This window comes from Lygodium microphyllum, chromosome 19, assembly GCF_053477565.2.
Source record: "Lygodium microphyllum isolate KBCC chromosome 19, Lygodium_microphyllum_v1.1.10, whole genome shotgun sequence".
NCBI classification, from domain to species: Eukaryota; Viridiplantae; Streptophyta; class Polypodiopsida; order Schizaeales; family Lygodiaceae; genus Lygodium; species Lygodium microphyllum.
The window spans coordinates 25,372,967-25,386,840 of record NC_141153.1 but is presented as its reverse complement, the minus strand read 5'-3'; positions in this window follow the sequence as shown (position 1 = coordinate 25,386,840).

The following is a 13,874-nucleotide window of genomic DNA, read 5'->3' as shown; positions in this document are numbered from 1 at the left end:
ATTCAACAGCCCAATTCTTATGGACATGACAATAATGGTCATGCTTATTAGTGTTCTTCTAGCTTTGATTAGCAGCAAGTTCATAACTACCATGGTACCCCATATCCCAATCAGTTCATACCTCATGATTACCCAAATGTAATGATGAGTTATTTTCCAAGTGTTGATGATGAAGAAGAGAGCAATGAGCAAGTTGAACAACAAGACTGGGATAATGAGCAACATGATCAACAAGAAGATGAGCAAGAAGACCAAGAAGGTGTACTAGAAGGGAACAATGAAGAGCAAGACGTACAAGCTAATGGCATCTTCGTTGATGAATCACATGAGGCACTCACAAATGTAGATGGTTATGCTGAAGGTTTTAGACTCTTGGAGAAACCTCATGATGATATTCTTGAGCATCAGTTTACACTTAATCAAGGTTTACAATAGCCATTGAACACATTTGATAATGAGTACCTTGATCATGGTTATGATGACTGGCACATGTACGATGATGATATAATACATGATTTGGGCATACATGAATATGAAGATGGCATTGTGCTTCCCTATGATCTGGGAGATTATGGATGTGATCATGGACTTGATTATGGGGATACTTCATTGTATCCATTTGATCCAGGTGGATTGGAGTATGTGGTTGATGGGCATTCTCTTGTCTTGGACAATCATTATGATGGAATACCTTTTGATCCAGGAGGTTAATGGGTTGCTTGGGATCTCATTTAGACCAGCATCCATCTTTTTGGTAGACTCTTTTGGCTGAAGATTGGTTATCTATGGCCATATTTTAGTATAGGGAAGATTGCACACAGCTCACTGTTTTACACCATATTTTTCTCTGAACTTTGAATAGCCAAACCCAACCTACATGGGGTGAAAGCACTTACCAAGAGCTCCATTTTGATGTGTAGCATGCCTCGATTGGAGTCTCCTACAAAAAGTTATGACAGATTTACTACAGCAGGGCCTTGTAGTAAACAGCTTGCTGTCCACTGTCTACAGCTCACATTTACTCAAGATACTTGGGTCAAAATTCATTTTTATAATTTCCCAATAAGGCCAATGTATCGTACATACCCCAGTGACCCATCACATACAATAATACCGTTCATTCATTTGTATACCCCTGTAATAATGCAGCAGATTAGTACTCTGATCTGCTCTTGCCCAGTTATCATAAGTGCCCAAAAAATTTTTGAGGGCAAAAACCTTCGGGTGGGGATGGAATGTAAGAGAGGGGGATTTAATAATGGGGAAATACTAGCTACACTTGGTGGTATATAAGGTGTTAGAGACTTGATTTTTGGACCATCAGATTATATTACAAGTCTCCTTTCATCTTCATCTCCTTCCCTAAGCTCTCATGGCTTCTTTCTCTCTCTTTCTGTATTTCTCTCTCCTTTTCTAGTATTTCTCTCTCCTCATCACTCTCTTTCTCTCTCTTCCTGCAGTCTTTCTCTCTCTTTTGTACCCTCTCTCTCTCCTCTTCTTCTCTTTCTCCTGTCCTCTTCATGACAAACCTCCCATTTGATGGCCGCAAGGTTTGGCATTATGAAGCAACCTACTAGATCCAATAGCTAAAAAGCAAGTGATTGAGGCTAGGTTAATAGATTTCGATGCCAGGAAGGTAGTCATCTAGTCAAATTACGAATCCGAGGTCGTTTGTCCCTCCATCCATCCCAAAAAAGCTTGCGCAAAGTATGAATGGTACTTCTGAGCTTAAGTAAATATTGTTAATCAAAGAGCCTCAAACTCAAAAAACATGTTGAGATGGGGGTGTACAATTTTTTTTGCACCCCAATTCTTCCTCTAAATTTGGAAGTTTGTGACTATTGACATCATGCCTCCTCCTCCAAGGGATGAGATCCTACAATTCTTTGCTCTAATTCACCTAGACCGCATGTGATTTGATGTAAGGAATGAAAAGTTCAACTTTCAATCTTTCTCTCTTGCCATAAACGATGTTTTTATGGACAGAGAGGATGATGAAAAATGGGTGTCGGTTGATAATGACATGCAAGGGATGAATCAAGAAAGCTCAAAGAAAGTGCTAGCGACTATAAACGAGCAACAACAACTTTTCATTTTGAAAATACAATGTGTGGATATGTAGATTATAGTGTAAGCATCTTTTATTCAATTTTTTTTGACGAATCTTTGATTTTTGTGATGAAAAATGATTGAAAATAGTTGAGTATGCTTGATATGTCTGAAATTACAAAATAATCAGTAATTTTTAGCAATTCATGTAGTGAAAATTAAAATCATAAAATTCACAATGCAAGTTTTAATATGTTAATGATAATCTCATGAGTTTTATACTTTAAATGGTGTTCTTATGGAGTTATATTGAGTTTAATATTGAATCACAATCCACATAAGCTTCATAAATCTAAAATTGAGAAAACGTAATGATTAATATTATGATAATGATAAAAATGTATAAAATTGAGTTTTTAAATGAAAATTTTAGTTTAAGGGAAAAAAATTACTAGAAATTAGAGAAAGGTCCGTGAGTATATAATGGATATAGAGCATGATATTGGTCTTAGTCTACAACCATTTGTATGTTAAAGTGGTCATTTAGAAGATGTTTTTATGAAAAACATATCGTGAAATGTAGAAAATACCATACATAATAAATAAACACAGTAAAAACAAAAATATCAAGAATTTTACATAGAAATATAAGTGCTTGTGTATTGAAATGATTCTTATAGGGTTTGTTTAATATTATTAAAGGTGAAATAACATGGATTAGTATGGTATTGTTTCTAAGCAATGTACCAATACATTGTCATTGAAAGAATATTTTGCACATGACACGTTGGTTACTTTGTGGTTATTTTGTTTGAGCACTATATGACATTACACATTGCATTTACATTCTCATACATTGTATCAAGAAAAAAAAGTTTCCTAGATGCATTGCAATTGGCTGTGAAAACTATTGACCAACGATGAGGAGTGCGACAATCCCTAAGATGTAGGATAGTATGATTTTCTTTAGGGGCTGAGTACATGACGAAACAAAATTATCTCTTGGAATGCTTTATCAAAAAATTAAACAATATTACGGTTGTATTTTATGTTTAAGATGGCGCATCCTAGGGCCAATCCGTGGGGTGTAGGAGAGCCGTTGGAGCCACATGAATTTGCTAGGGAGGATCTCTTTGTGTACATGATACAAGGTGCTAGCCACCTAAATTTTGGGATACTCCCTTTATTGGAGTTGAGAAGGGGTGAAATATTTGGACTACAAATCGATACAAACTCATGATTACGCTAAATTGATATATAGTCTCTAGACACTCCCGGTTGCGAGGCTGTGAGGGTTGTTTGGTGAGCATATGAACCTAGTTAGAGCCCTAGAACTAGTGTCGGACTTGTTTTAGATCTCGATATGATAACATACGCATCATTATATTGGAAAAAAATCCACTATACAATGCAAGGATAGATCACATCAAAGTACACTACTACTTAATCAAAGAGAAGGTTATGGATGGATAGATAGACTTGGTACGTGTCAAAATTAACAACTAAGTCATAGACATCTTTACCAAAACATCAGGTAAAGATTAGTTTGAGTACTTTAGGAGTGCACTTGGGGTATTACATTTGCAAGCTCATTTGAGAAAGAGTGAGTATTTGGAAATAAAGAATATGATAAGTTGTAGCCTATGTATGCAAAAGAAAGTAGACTGTGTATGAAGGTTCTTAAAAAAGGTCAAAGTTATCTATTTCTTTAGAGGATATGTTGGGAATGAAGGAAGAAGAAGAATGAAGATAATGATGAAGAAAACTCTTAAGCCTCCATATCTCTAGTCATTGCTCCCTTCGGTTCACATCCTTTTCTATTATTGTCACAAGAGATAAAACATTAGATTTGAGAACCTTTACTCTTTGAATCCTCACCCCTCAAGTTAAAGGTTGTATCTCCACTCCATCCCCCCACACTCACAATTCAATCGCTCATACAAAAGGCCTTATATAATGAGCCTATTATTAGTCTATTTATATATCATAAAGAATAAATGAGATGGTTAAAAGAGTCAGGGTATCCAGTGGAGGATAGTAAGAACAGGGACTTATTTTCGAGATGGGTTGAAGTGTCATGGTAGTCTCAAACTTGAGGCTAGTTGCTTTTTTGCTTCATACTAATTTCATTGTCTTCATATACATAAGTAAACTTGTTTAATGAACATTTTGTTTGACCCTTAGCAAATTATACTTATTAGCACAAAGATCATGAAGCATTTTCATTCGCTTCTTCCCTAGTTCCTGATGAAACATGCTTGTAATCTTATCTCATCAAGATGTGCAAGGGAAGTAATCCTTTCTTGCAACATTTTCTCTCCATCCAAAGAATGTTTTGAATGTCATATTATAAGCCCACATAGCCACACACAACTTTTTATCCCGATCATGCTTACCTTTAGATATCATCTTAGATAAAATCCCTACAAGATGCTTACTAGTACTCTCAACTTGTCAATAGCTTGGGGGTTGTAAGGCATGATCTTATTATGTGTAATCTTTAGAGCTTTTGTCAAAGCCTCAATCAATTTATTCAGAAAGTTTGTCCTACGATCAAACACAAGCTTCTTAGGTGGACCAAAATGGAAAACATTATGTTCCAAAATAAAATTAGTCATTTCCTGGCATTATCATTCATCATATGTAATGAAGGAGACCTAACTAATCTAACTAAGAGAGAGAAGAGAGAGAAAGATTGTAGAAGAAGAGGGGAGGAGAGAGAAAGATAGGGAGAAGAGAGAGAAGAGAGGAAAGAGAGAAAGAAGAAGCCATGAAAGCTTTTGAAGGTGAAAAGAGAGATTCTTGATAATTCCTTGATATCTTGGAATACCCTCTTACATCTTATATACCATCAGTGTGACTGGTATGTTCCCATGCCATGTTCCCGTGTCCCCCACTCATTACATCATAGCATGGAATTCAAAAAACTTGTGAAATAGTTTGTTGTCACAATGATATAATGCTTTTTTGTAGTTGATGAATAACGTACATGTCTAATAAAATCAATGTCCCACTTCTCAACTGGTAGTATAGCCATGATAGGAGTCAATGGATGTTAAGGGTTGATATAATTGTGTTTTTTGTTGTTTTTTAATATGATTTGAATGATGATTGATTAGTTTGGAAGTGTTTGAGAGATTTTTGGATAAGGTTAAATAGCTTTGAGAAGCTCATGATGTCTTTTAGTGAAGATATGATGTGTTGGAAGGTTTTGTTAAGTGTCTGATGATAGGTTCTCATTGGTTCTATTTAGCTTCTATTTTTTTCTGATTTGTTTCTATATGAGAGGTTGGAATGATCATTGATGGAGTTTAAGGGTGTCTGAAAGCTCATTGAATGATCCTTGATGGTTTTGAGTGGTTTTAGTTGAGCTAAATGTTTTTTGATGACCTTCTCTATAGTACTATAGACCTTCTGTTGAGCTTCTATAGAGCTTATGTAGATCCTATGTATGCCTCTATAAGTGTTATGTGGCATAAATATCTAACTTGGAAAATTTTTCTAGCCTTGGAAAGAGATTAAAAAATTTTCAAAATAGCTTAAAGAAGTGGAAGAAGTAGCTACTAAAGACTCAAATAAAGACTGAAGTGACAATGACACTGTTATATTGTAGTGGCTCTAGTGACTCTTCATATTAGAAATACCTATTGGGAGGGGTATCCACAATCGTAGAGGCATTATGAAGTGTTATTATTAATTATTTCAATGTGTTATTGAGAGAGATCATATGTGAGAGAGATAGAGTATGAGAGAGCCAATTTTCTATGAGAAACATTGTATCTACATGAGAGAGACTAAAGACTGTGAAAATCATGAAAGATGAATACTATGTGATGATTTTTATTCAAAACTTAGCTTTCCTTCGTGTCATATTATTCTTTTTATTGTTTCTATGAAGAATATGAAGAATGTGTTGAAGTTCTATTGTGATAAATCCATGGGAGAATTTCTATATGATGCTGTGTAAAAATTTGAGAAGATTGGTGTTGTTTCTCTTCTTGTGGTTGATTCAACTATGAAGAATATGTTTATTGGTGTGAAGATAGATTTTCTTGTAGTAAATTCTTGATTTCCTTGGTGTCTCTCTTGGGGCTCCATGCTTTTTGTACATGTCACCAAGGAAAACTGCCATTAACAAGCACCAATAGAGGTTGAAAATGAAAGAAGTAGCACTATTGAAGAGGAAGAAAAGTAATGGAAATTTAGAGAATCCTTGCAAGTGTTGAAGAATTTGAGATCTTTATTGCCAAAGCCACTTTCTACAAGAACCCTCAATGGCAAAAGCATGTCATTATCTTGATGCAGGCTCTATTATGATAAAGTGATTCCATTGTCTTCTAAAGCTATAGAAAGTTGTATCATAATGGCCAATTTTTTTTCACAAATTTGAAAAGAAAAGTAGAAACAAAGAGAATGCCCATCCATGGGAAATTCGGCCTTCATTGAAGAATTGCTAGATATCATCAAGTGGAAGATTATGGATAAGCGTTAGGAGTCATGCTCGATTGAAGCTCACAAAAACAAAAATGGAAAGAGTTGGAATCTATTCGTCGATGCTCAATAGCAAGATATGTGGGATGTTGGTGTACTTACAACCTTCTCTTTTTCCAATTAGCAATCCAATGAAAGTTAGTGGAGAAAGTGTTCTTCGCAACCTATGCTATTGAAACCCTCTGAAGTTAGTATTATCAAGACAATGACACTATGAGTTGAATGCTTTGGGTTTACCTCTATATTACTGTAGACCTTCTATTAAGCTTCTATAGATCCTTTGTATGCCTCTGTAAGTATTCTTTGGGATAAATGCATAGCTTGGAAAAGTTTTCTAGTCTTGGGAAGAGATAAATACAAGTTCTAAATAGCTCAAAGAAGTAGAAGAAGTAGCTGCTAAAGACTCAAATAAAGACTGAAGTGATAGAGGCATTGTTGAGTTGCAAAAGAACACTATAGTGGCTTTGATGACTCTTCATATTGGATATATCTCTTGGGAGAGGTATCCATAACCAAAGAGGGACTATGGAGTGTTGTTCTAAATTATTCCAATGTATTATTGAGAGAGACCATATGTTAGAGAGATAGAGTATGAGAGATAGCCAATTTTTATGAGAAACATTGTACCTACATGAGAGAGACTATGAAGATGATGAAAGATAAATATTGTATGATGATTTCCATTCAAAATTTATCTTTATTTTTTAAGATTTGAGAATATTGGTGTTGTTTTCCTACCATGGGGATTGCTTAGCTAACATGTCCTATTTTGGCCATGGATGGCTAGTATGGGTTATGAGCCAAGTAGTCATTGATCATGTTCCTACTCTTTCATGGACACATCAAATTCTTCAACGGCATATTCATCAGATTCCCCTTGCCATTTACATAGGGGGCTTAGCTAAGAAATTGATGCATTTAGTGTAGGGCCAAGTAGCCTATCCTTTTGGTCTAGTTTTGTGATTCAATAGGATTCATGTGGAGACCAAGGGTTTGCTTTCAATAGTAGGTTACTAAAAGATGTGTTTCATGGTTATATTTCATTAGGCCAAGAGGGCCATATATTTCTTTGGTATCAGTGCATTTAATTATTGTTTGTGTTAGTGATGTACTAGACAGATTTGAAGGAGCATGAGGAGGGAGTCAATTACTGTGTGTAATATTTTTATAGCGAGTCCAGGTAATATATTTCATTTCCATGTTTTTTCCCTATAGATGAATGTGTTATATATATTTTGGAAAATTTTTCTTTCTTTCCTTGGGAATGGGTAGTCAAGGCCTGAAGTCCCAAGATTAGATTATGTATGTCTAAGGAGGTTTGACCAATTGTCCTGTAAAGACATTGTTAGGCATGTGAAGAGTTGTTTTAGAGGGTAGGCTGAGTGTCCTATTCTTCTAGCCTATTAGGAAGTTTGTTTTAGAAATACTTGTTAGTTGTAAGAAAGTTAGGGAAGCTTGATAAATAAAAGAGAAAAATGATGAATATATATGAAAAATATATAATATGGAGATGCGCAAAAAGGGGTTCTGACCCTTGAAATAAGGAAGATAAAGAAAGAAAAAATTCAAAGATCAGATGTTCATCTTGTGAAGGCATGGTAGGTTCTTGGGGACCAATTCCTTGTCTTCTTGGGGGTTGTATTTTTCCGAAAAGGAAATTAGGATGGTTGAAGTGAAAATAAAAGTGAGTGGATTTTTTAAAAAAAATCATGTTGCCTTGTAAGAACTCGGTAGGTTCTTAGATACCAATTTTGGACCTAAGGTGGGTGCCCTATTCTTCTTGGGTCACCATATATGCTCTTCTCCCTCCTTTCTACACATCCGAGAACAAAATAATGAAGAATAGAGATTGAGCCAAAAGGAGTATATATATCTACAAATGAGATAGGCTATAGAAGTATCCATCTAGTAGGAGTTCTTGGCCCAATTATCTTTGATAAGGTAGGCAAGTGAAGGTACTTTGTGTAATGTTCCCCATAAGAACCCCCCCAAAGAAATTTTTAATTTTTTTTTAAATTTTACCCTCCCTCTCTCTCCCCCTACCGTGAGCATGGCGGGGAGAGAGAGAGAGGGAGTGAGCTGTGTGGTGGGGGGTATGCAGCCCCCCAAATAGCGGGTGGCACTGCCTTACCACCTCCCCCTCCACCTTATAAAGCTCCCCCCTCCCTAGACTTCACATCGCCCCCCTCCTCTCTCAGACTACACGTAGCGGCCCTCTCTCCAGCCTCACGATAGGCAGCCCCCTGCTGGTGATTACAATGCCCCCTCTAGCTCGACAGTACCCCCCAAACCCCCCTCCCCCCCCCCCCCCCCCCCCCCCCCCCCCCGAGAAGAGAAGGAGAAAAGGGAGAAGAGAAGGAGAAGAGGGAGAAGAGGAGGGAGAAAAGAAGATGAAGAGGGAGAGAAGAAGAGAAGGAGAGAGAGAGGGAAGGAGGGAGAAGAGAAGGAGGAGAGGGAGAAGAAAAGGAGAAGAAGAAGGGGGAGAAGGAGGGAGAGAGGGAAGGAGAGGAAGAGAGAGAAGAAGAGAAGAAGGGACAGAAATAAGGGGAAGAAAAGGGAGAGAGAAGGAGAGGAAGAGAGAGAAGAAGAGAAGAAGGGAGAGAAATAAGGGGAAGAAAAGGGAGAGAGAAGGTGAGGAAGAGAGAGAAGAAGAGAAGAAGGGAGAGAAAGAAGGGGAATAAGAGGGAGAGAGAAGGAGAAGAAGAAGGAGAAGAGGAAGGGAGAGAAAGAAGGAGGAGAAGAGAAGAAGAGAGAGAGAGAAGAAGAAAAGGAGGAGAAGAAGAAGAGGAAGAGGAGAGGGAGAGAAGAAGAGGAGAGAGAGAGGGAAGGAGAAGAAGAGAAAAAGAAGAAGAAGAGAAGGAGAGAGAGAAGAGGAAGAGGAGAGGGAGAGAAGAAGAGAAGGAGAGAGAGAAGAGAGAAGTAGAAGAAGAAGAAGAAGAAGAAGAGGTAGAAGGAGGGAGGAGAGAGAGTAGGAGAAGGAGAAGAAGAAGAAGAAGAAGAGTAAGAGAGGAGAAGAAGGGAGGAAGAAGAGGGAGAGAGAGAGGTGAAGAAGGGAAGAAGAAGGAGAGGAAGAGGAGAGAGAGAGAAGAAGAGAAGGAGATAGGGAGAGATAGAGTAGAGTGCTTAGAATTAGAAGTACACTTGGAGCCATGGCCCCCCTAAAGGTGGAGCTTGAGAGACGTGGAAGTGACTGGAGCTGCAGGACCATCACAAGTCGACGGAAATGCGGTTAGGAACACTGGCGGGAATGCAAATAGCATGTCACCCCTCCCCAACCACTCAGGCCAGGTTCCTTGCCTCTCGATCATATAGTAGCACATGTAAATAGATCTTTGAAATTGAAAATAATCCCATGTCATGTAGTCATGAGGAAAGGAACACTTGCACGAGGAACATTCTATTGATTAATAATAGAAGATATTTGTGTATTACACACTGAATGGATTACCTTAGTTTTCATTTAGAAAGAGCTAGAATCTTGCATTATTTTCATGAAAAGCATTGGAGCCTCGCATCGAAAGAGATAAAAATACTCCCTTATAAAAAAATGCAATAGCATCCTAAGATTCCAAACCACTTTTTCATGTGCAAGGATGATAGAGTACATTAAAGTAACAGTTAGATCATGCACATGCTGATATATGTTAACTTGCACACACAATGGGATTGCACGATAAACATTGTTAGAACAGTAGTTCTAAAAGAAATTCCGTTTAGAGATCCTTGTCCGAACTCTAGCCAATAGATGAAGATTGAATAACCTATGGCTAATCAGGTTGGAATCTCGTTCATGTACTCTTGGTGATGCACTAGCAATATGGGTTAGCACTTGGTGACCTGTGATATTAGATAGCTACTCTAGGAATTGGGTTGATCTTCTACTCTAAATAGGTGGCCATGATTAATAAAGGTCAAGGTGAAATCACTTAGATCATTTAAAGGATCTAGAAGGAATTTTTTAAATTGACCTTGCGAAGCCCTAACCCAAGGGGGAGAGCAAACTTTAGGGAAATTGATTTATGCTAAGCATGTTGCTTGGAACTGTTGAAATGGTTTCTAAGGAAGGTTGATCTTGTTAAAGATGGATTGTTGACCCAAGTTATGCTTGGTTGTCTGAAAAGGTTGTAAAAATGTTTTGATACATCCAAGTTAAATTCTGGGTGTGCATGCAATGGGATTGCGATGCCTTGAAGCAAGAGGGTGTGCATTCAATTGTTTGTTAATGTGGTTTTGGATGTTAACCCAAGTGGGGTGTGATTGATAATTGCATGGCCGGGTTTGAGATGACTGATTGCCATGGAAACAAAAAGGAATGTTTTCCCTAGTAATTGTTTTTAAGCTGGATACTTTAACTGTGGTTGATTTCCTAAAGGGATAATTAAGAAAGGATGGCGCTAGCTATCCCCTGCGAACTGCCAAACCCTAACCAAGGGGGTTGGGGCGGGAACGCAAATAGCATGTCACCCCTCCCCGACCACTCAGGCTAGGTTCCTTGCTCTTGATCATTTAGTAGCACATGTAAATAGATATTTGAAATTGAAAATAATCCCATGTCATGTAGTGTAACGTGTCCACTAGTATCATCCAGGACACGTCTTAGCAGTCCATTGGAAAGGATCTCTAGAAAGCTTCGCCAGGCACTCCCATGGAATGTTACGGGGTTTGCGATCTAGGGCTTACCGCGTCTGCCACGTAGCGGAAGTATTCCCACCGTTCCTACTTAGGATCGACCTGAATTAGGGTTTTCCTAATTGGTCATTTCCTAACAGCAACTAGCGTTGGACCCAAGCGAACTACTTTATGCAGAAACGCCAGGTCCGAAGCGGATTCACGCTGCACTTGGTTCAAGGAGAATGGGAAATGTGAGGGATGCAAAGCTCAACCTCTCTGCCATAAGGCATAGTCCCATTCCGTTTCCCTAAAACAACATAAATCGGGTTTAATCATAACTCTAGGTCAACGCTTGTGTTGTTCGTATCCTTTGACGATCATCCCGCTATTCCTCGTGATTTGAGAAAAGTTCCCGGCCAACCGGGACTACCCATCCGTAGGACGGACCTATGGCCCATTCTCCGCACTTTCCTCGGGTTGTTTTAGTTATTTAATTATCTAACACATTAGTTGGACAGGTAACAACCATCTTCTTTAATTAACCCATTAGGCACTGGTTCCTTCACGTAATCATATCACTTGACATAGAAAAACAATATCAGACAAGTTCCTTATTAACAGGTTATCATATTTATCTTTGAAATACAAAGAGTCCAGCCCATAGGCTTATCCACAATCCGCCCGAAGGTTATCCAGCAATCCACAGGGATCACTATTCCAAGTTTCCACCTATAGACTAGTATACGAGCCTCGAGATCCAATCTCGAGTCACGTTAGCCTCTTGTGCAGGACCCAGAAGGCGAGGGATTTACGGCTAGAGCCCCCCTGGTACCCAAGCATCCTCCTGCTCCAAGTAGCGCTCAATGGAGAGACCTCTCGCGGCGAGTTCGGTCCACTTTCCAACCCCCTTGGTTAGGGTTAGGCAAGCAGTTGGGGGTAACTGAAGCTGCCTCTCCCTTTAGGCCTTCAACCTGAAGTATAGATATTCATTTATCTTTTAATTCGTTGGTCAAACAAAGCCAAACAGTGCTCTAAAATCTGTAGCAAGCACAAACATTTTCATTGATCGTTTTTGTTGGCAAACTACTAAGGAATGAATCCTTCCTTTCAAATGTGTCCAGCACTTGATCTGGGATAACTTGCAACTTGGCAAAATCCCCTATATCCTGGGTTAGGGCGTACCCTATTAACCCAACTTGGTCAAACCTTAAGTTTATTGGTTGGTCTTTAGTTTCCAAACAATCTTCCTTACTCAAGAAGGTTGCTAAATTAGGATGATTATTCATCCTAGGTAACTTGTGTAAGGACATGCCAACTTCATTGCGAGAACTTGGTCATTCCCTTGTGATCCAATCACAAGATCATATGACTCCGCACTTGTTGCGCAAGTGTTGCATCGAACTATGAGACTATGGAGTCATGAAACAATCTGTTTCAGGTTCTTTACGCTGACATCGTTAGACCTAGGGTTTCCAAGCTTCATCTTTGTAAGATTCTTAGGGACAAACCCTGGTTCTTTTTACGATTACAATTCACTATCCCTACATTCAGTGAATGTGGCCAAGTATTTAAGATATAGGTGTTTCTTGGAATTTAACTCATTAGAAATGAGTACTCCATGGTTTAGGTGTTTTAGGTTTATGCCAATTTGTTTAACTCTAGAAAATAATTACGGGATCATTTCTACATGACTTGTTGTCAATGCATAAATTGATTTTTCCACCCTAAACTTTATCGATTTGAGGTTAGGTTAATTCCAAATAATCTTCCTACACTTTACGAACAAAATTCATGCTAAACAAGCAACCTTTTTCTTGATAATTTATACAGTTGACAAACAATATTTTCCTAGAGTTTATGCATCGTAAGAATCATTTCATACTTTGCATTTTCCATGATGATTCATTGTGAAGAGGATATGGATTAATAGTACGAGATGCAGTTTATACTTCTAGGCTTAATCGAAGTATACTATTTCAATGGATAATAATCTAATCTTATAATTCATTTCAATGCATAAGCTATTTGCTAGAAATGCTTTTATGCTTTCTTTATTTTGCATGTTCCATTAAAAGTATTAACGGCTAAGTTCCTTCGTTGTGAGCATCTAGGACAAAAATATATCCTATTTCTAACAATTAACCTTGCATGATTGAATTACAACAATATCAAATAATAATTAGGAAGGAAAACCTGGGCTTGGGGTGAGGTATCCACATGGATGCCCGGAGATGACCCTCCCACAGCTATGCCTTGGACTTTCTTAGGAGGCATCGCAATTGTAGTTTTTCGGACGTGGAAGCAGCTTTACAACTCCTCCTTGGAATTCCACCGTCACTCCCTTGCACCGCCCACTGAAAGTAGTTTTTGGAAGGCTCCCTCCTTGAATTCGAGGATTCGAAAGGGTGTTTCAGAATCTTTTATGACTAAGACCCATTGAAGCCATGGGGAAAGCTTAATGACCTTTTAATGACTCGTTCAGATGAGGAATGAAAAGGGATGGTAAAGACACAAGGTGCGGGAGAGAACTCGAAGGGAATATAGTAACTGTAAAGGTTATAAGTAAGGTCGAAGGACCCTTAGGTCAAACTTGGAGAAAAGGGGTTTCAATACGCCACAAGGGGAGGGGCTAGGGAAGATTTAAACACGAAGGAAGGAGGGGTGGTTCCAAAGCCAAGGGGTAGGGGTTTAAGGGATTAACACCGGGGGGGGGGGGGGGTGTG